Genomic DNA, 10771 nt, shown 5'->3' on the forward strand with positions numbered 1-10771 from the left:
TGGCCCATCCTCCAGTGTGTACTCAGAAAGACAATTTCTCCTATATGATGTTTAAAATGAGTGTGATGCTTGCTCTTTCAATAAAGTCCTTTTCTTTGAATTGACTTCAGACTTTTACACTAAGGGGGTCATTCCGTCCCGATCGCACGCTGCAGTTTTTTTGCATCCGTGCGATCAGGTCTCAACAGCACATGCGTGCCGGTTGCAATGCGCAGGTGCGTCGCTGCCCGGCAACGGCCATTGCCGGGCAGCGATGAAAAGAATGAAGAAAGCGTTCGCAGCAGCGAATGCAAGAAGATTTACAGAAAGAGGCCAGCTGGGGGTGTCAACTCACCTTTTCATTGGAGTGTCCGGACGAACGCAGACATTCCCGGACGTTTCCAGCGAGGGGTCCTAACATCACCTCCAGGCTGGATCGTCGCAGCGGCTGAGTAAGTCCGGAGCTGTGCAGAGACTGCACAAACTTTTGTTTGTGCAGCTATCTTCACAAGTGGTCGCTTCCCTGCACAGGGTTTACACCCTCCCCTTTAGGCATCGATTACCTGGTCCCACCAGTCTGTATCAGGTGCAGTTTTCAGGAGTAGTCCCCAAATAGTTCAAAAGAAGCATTGCTTCTGATGAAGGATTAAGTTACGAAATGCATTAAGCATTTGGTGGCCTTTTGAACTATTTGGGGACTACTACTGAAACCTGCACCTGATAAAGACTGGTCGGATGTTAGCTGTGGGACTATCCAGAAGGTGTGGACTGATTTTGGAGGAGACTGCTACAGTTTATAATTGAGACAGCGGCAAATGAGTAAGGGAGAGATTGGGCCCATCCACTGTAGATATGTGGAGGCCCGGCTGACTTAGAATCTCCTCACTGACAACAAGATGGTAAATATTGGTACATGTGCAGAGACAGAGAGATTTGGGTGTGGTGAGTTCAATCTGCAATCTAAATTGCAGTGTAAAAATAAAGCAGCCAGTATTTACCCTGCACAGAAACAAAATAACCCAACCAAATCTAACTCTCTCTGCAAATGTTTTATCCCCCCCCCCCCCTGCAGTGCACATGGTTTTGCCCAACTGCTAAAAAAATTTCCTGCTGCGATCAACTTGGAATTACCCCCATTATCTGATGCACTCCTTGTGGTTTTCCACGTCAGATGCTAGTGAGCGTGGGCAATATGTGATCCCGGACTTGGTGCTCGTTGTAAATGGCTAGAAATAATAAACAGCTGGCACAGTGCATGTGGCAAAATGCCAAATGCCAAATGGTGGCAAACAAAGAATCCTGGTGGTCATTCCGAGTTGTTCGCTCGCAAGCTGCTTTTAGCAGCTTTGCACACGCTAAGCCGCCGCCTACTGGGAGTGAATCTTAGCTTATCAAAATTGCGAACGAAAGATTCGCAATATTGCGATAAGACATCTCTGTGCAGTTTCTGAGTAGTTCCAGACTTACTCGGCATCTGCGATCAGTTCAGTCAGTTTCGTTCCTGGTTTGACGTCACAAACACACCCAGCGTTCGCCCAGACACTCCTCCGTTTCTCCAGCCACTCCCACGTTTTTCCCAGAAACGGTAGCGTTTTTTCACACACTCCCATAAAACGGCCAGTTTCCGCCCAGAAACACCCACTTCCTGTCAATCAAATTACGATCATCAGAACGAAGAAAAAACCGTGAGTAAAATTCCTAACTGCATAGCAAATTTACTTGGCGCAGTCGCAGTGCGGACATTGCGCATGCGCACTAAGCGGAAAATCGCTGCGATGCGAAGAAATTTACAGAGCGAACAACTCGGAATGACCACCCCTGTCTCTTCAGTGAAGCCAGAGCAGTTGTTCCTATGGGGGGTTTGCAGCCCATAGACAAAATCCGCCACTGAAATGGACTTATGTGAAGGATATATAATGTACTGGTAATATGATATATATACTGTATATATAGTATATATATATATGCATACATACATACACAGTGCATCCGGAAAGTATTCACAGCTCTTCACTTTTTCCACATTTAGTTATTTTACAGCCTTATTCCAAAATGGAATATATTATATTTTTCCTCAGAATTCTACACGCAATACCCTATAATAACATCATGAAAAAAGTTTTTTTGAGATTTTTGCAAATTTATTAAAAATAAAAAAATTAGTAATCACATGTACATACTGTATTCACAGCCTTTGCCATGAAGCTCAAAATTGAGCTTAGGTGCATCCTTTTTCCACTGATCATCCTTGAGATGTTCCTACAGCTTAATTGGAGTCCATATGTGGTAAATTCAGTTGATTGGACATGATTTGGAAAGGCACACACCTATATATATAAGGTCTATATATATAAGGTCCCACACTTGACAGTGCATGTCTGAGCATAAACCAAGCATGAAGTCAAAGGAATTGTCTGTAGACCTCCTAGACAGGATTGTCTCGAGGCACAAATCTGGGGAAGGGTACAGAAAAATATCTGCTGCTTTGAAGGTCCCAATGAGCACAGTGGCCTCCATCATCCGTAAATGGAAGAAGTTCAGAACCTCCAGGACTCTTCCTATAGCTGGCTGTCCATCTAAAATGAACAATTGGGGGATAAAGGCCCTAGTCAGAGAGGTGACCAAGAACCCGATGGTCACTCTATCAGAGCTACAGCATTCCTCTGTGGAGAAAGGAGAATCTTCCAGAAGGACAGCCATCTCTGCTGCAATCAACCCATCAGGCCTGTATGGTAGAGTGGCCAGACGGAAGCCACTCCTTAGTAAAAAGCACATGGCAGCATCCTGGAGTTTGCCAAAATGCACCCGAAGGACTCTCAGAGCATGAGAAACAAAATTCTCTGGTCTGATTAGACAAAGATTGAACTCTTTGACGTGAATGCCAGGCGTCATGTAAACCTGGCACCGCTCATCACCAGTACAATACCATCCCTACAGTGAAACATGGTGCTGGCAGCATCATGCTGTGGGGATGTTTTTCAAATAGTGTCCATTTTGGAACATATTTAGTCACCATACCAATGTCTCCAGGTCTTTATTTTATATCACAGTATCTAAGTTATAGTGTGTGCTTCGAGGAGGTTCAGTAAAATCTGATAGCTAAATAAGCATGAGGAGAATTATTATTTATTTATTTATTTATTCATTCACAGTTTATTATATAGCGCAGCAAGTTCCGTTGCGCTTTACAATTGGAAATAACAATGATATAACAAAACTGGGTAATAACAAACAGTCATAGAGGTAGGAAGGCCCTGCTCGCAAGCTTACAATCTATAGGGAAATAGGCATGTATACACAAGGAAAGGTGCTATCTATTGCATAGTTGTCCACCAGATTGCAAAGGTTCTTGGTGGGCTGTATGATATGGTCACACAGCAATGATGAACCGGGGTAAGGAGGAAGGGAAAGTAAAGAATGAGAAGACATGTGAGGATATGTGTGGACTGTGCAGAGTGGATGCAATTTGATTGGAAAGTTTATGAAAGTTATGTGGGCGGTTCTGGAATTTGATATGCTTGCCTGAAGAGGTGAGTTTTCAGGGAACGCTTGAAAGTTTGGAGACTAGAGGAGAGTCTTATGGTAAGTGGTAGAGCATTCCACAGAGTGGGTGCAGCCTGAAGAAAGTCCTGCAATCGTGAGTGGGAGTTAGTAATGAGTGTGGATGAGAAACGCAGATCTTGTGAAGAGCAGAGAGGTCGGGTTGGGAAATTGCCCAATCCCCTGCCCCAATTGTTTTTTTTATGGTAATTGTTGTATTTATGTTCGGTTTTGTTTTTTGTGTGTAATTGGGGTGTTAAAGTGCAGGCACAGCAAACAGTGGGCAAATTGGTGCATGTGTGGTGGAGTACAATTTTTAGCATGTACAGTATATGTATGATGCATGGGGATTGCAGATACCACTGCAAGGGGATACAATTTCTGATGAGTATACTGGAGAGCGATACTGTACCTATGTTACCTGGTCTTTATCTTATATTACAGTTGTTAAGTTATATTGTGTATCAAGGTTTCTGTGGCTATAAGCTTATGGTACTATCACTTTGCATGAGTTAAGGAGCCCCCACAGACTTTAAACTCTGCTTTTGTATACAGTGGAAACATTAGTTATCATAGAAAATACAAGGTATAGCTTTTATAGGAATAACAATAACATAAATGAAGAACTTCATATGTAGTCAACAGATTTTTCACCAAAGCTTTAGCCAATACTAGAGCAACTGTATAATGGGGAATAACTCACATCTGAAGGTTGAGGAATGAACGCACAATGTTCCTTCTTGCAAATCCCAGAAAAAACATATGTACTGTACTTCAGTTTTGACATCAACATATTGCATAGATTCATACTGTTTAGTAACATTTATATGTCATTTCTTAATTATCAGATACATGTAAATGATGGTGCTCTTTTTTCATGTTTTGTACATTGTCAAATATTCCCACATTTGAAATATTGATCATCTTAAAGTAATTGGTCTGTACATATTTTATCACTTGTTTGTTGGATACAGTGGATTCATGATCACCATTGGCAATGAAGTAGCTGTGAGCTGTACCTCACAGTGGGGAAGATATATTAAACCTTTAAAGAGGAGATGCATATTGACTACAGTACATCCAGAAGAAGTTGCTCATAGCAAACAATTAACTTTTATCTATGGTTTTAGAGAATACAATGTACTTAGTAAATGAAAGCTAGAAGCAGTTTGGCTGCTATAGGCAACTTTTTAACTTGCTTTCTTTAGAAGGATTGATACATCTCCCCCAGTGCTCCCCCACAGCTCTCATGTTGATGGACAAACATCTTATGTCCAGCTGCATACTGAATATTAGCTTGTAGGTGATGCCTACTGTATATGCAGAAGTCCATTTGTAATTTAGGATAAGTGACTTTGTGGTCTGTATATATAGTTCTAAGCCTTAGAGAGAGATAAAATGACAGAGATAAAATACCTGCTAACCAGCTACTAATAGCCATGTTACATGCTGGGTTTGAAAAATGGCATTTAGAACTGGTTGTTTGGTAGTTTGGGGTCTATTCATGAAGCAGTGAAGTATGGAGAAGTGAGCCTGTGGAGAAGTTACCCATGGCAACCTCAGTGTTGAGGTAATATTTATAAAGTGCATTCTATAAAATTATACGTAGCAGCTGATTGGATGCCACGGGCAACTTCTTCACTGACTCATTTCTCCACACTTTTCACTGCTTCATGAATAGACTCTCCATGTCTCCTTTATGTCTCTCCACTTTCTCTCTCTCTCTCTCTCTCTCTCTCTCTCTCTCTCTCTCTCTTTCTCCAAGGCTTATTACGTGGACCCCTTTGTTTCTTTCTGCCAGCATTTGCAGAAACATCCTTGAAGAAGCTAGAACAGTCATTCGATTGCTGGACTATACAGTATATCGGACATGGATGGGGGGGATGGGCATCAGGAATACTCTGGATCTTACAATATGACACTTTGTTACAAATGTTTTCTAAGATCAGCACAAAAGTGCATAGCCAAATATTCATCTATCTGAGACATGTACAGTAGATAGACTTAAGACCAGTACACACGTCCAGAGACTGTCTGAGCGATCTGTCAGTGACCGCTCAGCACACATCCCCCCTCCCCCCTGCTCAGCACAGCGCAATGCGTGCTGAGCAAGAGGGGAAGGGGGGCCGCTCATTTCACCCAGCGGGTGAAATGAGTGATGTGCTAGATTGTGCTTGCATGCAGGCCAATCTAGCACCGGCGATAGCGCCATGCCGGGCCGCGCATCGCTATTGCTGTGGAGCATACACACGACAGATCCGTGCTTAAAATCGAAGGAATCTAGTCAGACTGCTTGGATTTTAAGAGCGGATCTCTCTGTGTGTTACCCCCTTAAAAGGAATTGAAATGTGAAAAGTTGGTGCACTTGTAACACTGAAGCATACCTTTTGCACTGCACTCATATTTGTAATGCCAGCTCTGAGCTGCAATTGTTAACCTTGTTTCACAGGCGTGCTTGGAAAAGACTCACCTGGCTGGCAGTACAGAGCAAATCTATGTGCTGTAAGTAAACCTAAGTTTCCTTTGGTATCAAAAATGGAGCAATGGTACAAAATAAGACCTACAAGATTGCCATCTGGTTAAACATAATCCTTAATGTAGCAAAAATTGTTACTTTCAATTGCAGATTAAAGTTGATTTTCTTAGGTTAAAAACAGAAAACAGCAGCATTATATACAGGTTAATAAGGTAATAAAATGTTTACTTTAATGTGTTTATTTGTTTCCATAAAAATATTTATTTGTAGCCCCCAGATTTTGCCATCTGTGTTAGTCCAAAGCAACATTAGTGAAACACAAAGATTATATTCATATTTAATATAAACACATATCTGTTTGTTCCTTGCAGATTATTTTTTCAGCAATGATTAAAGCAATGCTTAAACTCCTTGGTGTGTTTTTAAGGATAGAAGCATAATAAGGTGACCTGCTGTGCCTCTTTTAAGGATGGCATTTCCCTCCCCTTTATTAAAGGTCAACTGACTTTAGATTATCCAGGCAGCTCAAGTGCGAATGCAATCTGTCATAGGGACCAGATATGTATCGCAAATCTAGCAAAATATAATCTTTAGGAATCATATTCTGAATACTATTTTGATTAAAAATAGGAGCTTGGATTGATTCTAAACTAATATGTTAAGAAATGGCTCCAGAAGATTGAATTAACCCTGTCAAGTCTAAAAGTAATTCTACCCAAATAGGTAACTAAACAAACACACCCACACACATACATATATATATATATATATATATATATATATAGATAGATATATACTGTATTTACACAGTGTATATAATACATTTATTGTGTGAGTATGTATGTATATATATATATATATATATATGTATATATATATTATACACATGATAAATATTTAAGTGTGTTGTCTATACTTAGCCATTTTTATTTTATTTTGAGAAATAGCCTTCTAGGGACTGTTTATGAACTATGGAGACAGATAAAAAAAATATATAATCAGAATTTTTGTCTGTTCATTCCATCATCGAGAAAAACTACTGGATGAATTTGGATCACGTTTTCACTATTGCATAGCTTAGTTACCTGAAAAAGAAATTGAGGTCTTTATGATCTTGATGTGACATCAGGGAGAGGAGCAATAAAGCAAAAACCATACACTTGACCAGTTTCATGTAAGCGTCTGCTTCGCTATGACAATCATCAAGTCGCTGGGCCAAATACTCAGGGCTGCAGGCGTAGATCTCAGGGCCAACTGCTTCTCCCACTGACAGTTTTACGTGGCTTGCTCACAAGTTAGTAGGCCCAAGGATTTTTTTTCTGTGAACGCCTGAGGGGGAAAACGGCAAATATTGTTTACAAAAACATTTTGTGATCAATGTCTACAATATAAGATATACATCACAATATTAAATGGCACTACTGTCTTTGTAAAATTAGTTCCACTGAGCATTAACAGAAAGCATAAAGAAATCAGGGTGCACATTAGTGAAAATACTACACAACTTTTATTCCTCTCACAACAGATTAAAAATCACATACAAAATAAACATCTTTGATGAAGTGCACCTCCAACTGGTTTCATCGTCATAGACGGCACCCACTCCCTCACGAAGTCTATGGGGTCTATTAATTTCTAATCAGAACTGCCGTCTAGTCGGAAGGATGTCAGTTTCCAACTTTTTTAGGTGGAATCATGATTTGACCTATTCAGTGGGGCTGCCGTTTATCTGACTTATTGGATTAGCCGCAGATCCATGTGTTTTGTCCGATTTGTGGCCAAATCTGACAAGTTTTAGTCCCATTTTCGACAATGTTAATCCAACTTTTAAAAAAGTCAGATTGACATTGTTGGAAACGGCAAAATCTGTCAGATTTGGCCTCAAATTGAATAATGAACTGTCGGATCCTTTCCGTCAGAAAGGATCCAACATGAATTGAATAGACCCCTATGACTACAAAACCGGTTGGATATGTCTAAACTGGTTCCATTGCCAGGACACTTGAATTGGGTGGATGGTTTAATCCCATGAGAGTACGATCGGAAGATCTGAAAGCATGGATACTGTGGAAGCCGGTTAGCGCTGATGTTTATGTATTCATGTGTACAAATCGTGCGCTTTATCAAAGATGTTTATCTTGTACTTGATTTTTAATCTGGTGTGAGAGGAATAAAAATTGTTAAGTACTTTCACTATTGTGCGTCCCTATTTCTTTATGGTTTTTAAATTTATACTCAGGAGAAAAACTGAGTTAAAGGGAGCAGCACTAATCACAGGAAGTGATCAAGCCCGGCATATGGGTAAAACGCATCTTCCACCTGCCCCGCTGCTCATGCCTGGACCACGGGTAAACTAGCTTCTCCGTCTGTTCCGACACCTGCACCTTCTGATCACACTGGTACTTCTTATCTGTCCTGCCGTTTCCGTAGGACTAGGTTCTGTATCCCGCCGTACCAGCTTTGTAATGATTTCCCCTGACCGTGGGTAATAGCGCTGTTTATTCTTTCCTCAGTAGCCCACGCTTCAGAACTATGGTGGTCATTCCGAGTTGATCGCAGCCAGCAACTTTTTGCTGCTGCTGCGATCAACTAGTCCACGCCTATGGGGGAGTGTATTTTAGTTAGCAGGACTGCGATCACTTGTGCAGCCCTGCTAAGCTAAAAAAATTTCAAGCAAAAGAAGACTAGCCCTGGACATACTTATCCTGTGCGATGGATCCAGCAATGATGGGCCCGGCTTTGACGTCACTCCTCTGCCCTCCGTTCTGCTTGACACGCCTGCGTTATACTCACCACTCCCCGAAAACGGCTCCAAACGGTTCGGATCCACCCTGGCACGCCTCCTTCCTTTCAATCTTCTTTGCAATCTGTCCTGCGACTGCTTTCTTCTTTAGACGCTTCGTAACCTGGTGACCCCTGTCGCCGGGCAACGTCGCGCACACGCACAGCGCCTGCCGCGCATGCGCATTCCGCACCCATTCGCACCGCAGCGATAAACCGTTGCGTGTGAATGGGTCGGAATGTCCCCTATATCAGCAGTTAGCGCACAACTATTTACATTCTGTGTGGCATTTGTTGTTAATACTGGTATTAGTTGATTTATAATTTGCACACAATGTGCTTATCTGCCACCTGTTTAATTGTCTATATCGAGGCAGCCTAATCAGCATTTCTTCTTAATAAGTTTATTTAGTAATAAGCTGCATTTATCAACTTCACCAGTTCTATTTGTTACAGCTAACTGTGACACTTTATATCTGTTTGAACATTGTTACAACTGGCACACTTGGTGCTCCCTTTTTGGTTCTTGTTAGATACATTTGTTACTCTGTATTACATTGTAGTCTGCAACAACCTCAACCTGGGGTCAGTTTATCAGCATTTCATTTTTTCTTTCTATTTTTCTTGTACACAAACATTTGCGACAGGCACCTTGTTATTATCACCAGTGAGTTCCCCTTTGATATACACAGATGTAGAATTAATTGGTTATGCAAATATATTTTTGAATATCAATTTACAGGGCTTGCCTATTACTTTACCTGTCAAATTTTTTTTCTAGTATCGTTTCTGGACACTCACCATTGATTGAAAGGTAGACCTTTACCTTTGTCTAACACTGGCAGCAGATCCACCTATCATCTCTTTTCTATGCCTGCTTTGCAATGTATTGTTGTTTTTTTAATATCTTTTTCTCTTACATATTTTCGTGAACTCTAATCAGGGATCCCAGATTAGCAAATTAATTCGCTAATTTCTACTACCATACCACACTGGAAACGCCCAAATCCATTTGATCTTGGAAGCTAATCAGTGTTGGGCTGGGTCAGTACTTTGGTGGGAGACCCCCTAGGAGGACTCGGTGTAGTAGAGCTCAGATGTGATTGACATGCCCAGTGCCTAACACTGACAGCAGATTCACTCTTTTTCTACTTATTCTTCTATACTTATATTTGTGAAGACTAGTTCTGTTATTACTTAATAACTTGGGCCTCAATTAAGGTGTTTTGTGCCATACAGGCGGTTAGAATATTGGTGTAAATTTACACGTGTATTATTTTGTATATGGTTTTTGTGGAAGCAAACCCATGAGTCCATTCCCCTATTTTGGGCTCTCATTATCAATATCCTATTGCTTGTTTTCCCAAACATGGAATTATCCTTCAAATTTTGTTAATAAAGAGACCAATTTTGTCATGACTCTACAGATAATGCACACTTGTTGTTTAATGTTTATGCTAGAGATGTGCACCGGAAATTTTTTCGGGTTTTGTGTTATGGTTTTGGATTTGGTTCCGCTGCCGTGTTTTAGATTCGGACGCATTTTGGAAAAACCTCCCTGAAATTTTTTTGTTGGATTCGGGTGTTTTTTTTCAGAAACCCCTCAAAAACAGCTTAAATCTTAGAATTTGGGGTTAATTTTGATCCTATAGTATTATTAACCTCAATAACCATAATTTCCACTCATTTCCAGTCTATTCTGAACACCTCACACCTCACAATATTATTTTTAGTCCTATAATTTTCACCGAGGTCGCTGGATGACTAAGCTAAGCGACCCAAGTCGGCGGCACAAACACCTGGCCCATCCAGGAGTGGCACTGTAGTGTCAGACAGGATGGCGCTTAAAAAAATTGTCCCCAAACATCACATGATGCAAAGATAAATTTAAAAAAAGAGGTGCAAGATGGAAATGTCCTTGGGCCCTCCCACCCACCTTATTGTTGTATAAACAGGACATGCACACATTAAAAAAACCATCATTTCAGCCACAAG

The 10771-nt window shown here is 40.9% G+C and overlaps 1 pseudogene; it reads left to right on the top strand.

Moving 5' to 3' along the window:
• Positions 1 to 9750: 9750 nt before the first annotated feature.
• LOC134971433 (5S ribosomal RNA) lies at positions 9751 to 9869 on the top strand (annotated as a pseudogene).
• Positions 9870 to 10771: the final 902 nt, after the last annotated feature.

This window comes from Pseudophryne corroboree, chromosome 11, assembly GCF_028390025.1.
Source record: "Pseudophryne corroboree isolate aPseCor3 chromosome 11, aPseCor3.hap2, whole genome shotgun sequence".
Classification (NCBI taxonomy): domain Eukaryota; kingdom Metazoa; phylum Chordata; class Amphibia; order Anura; family Myobatrachidae; genus Pseudophryne; species Pseudophryne corroboree.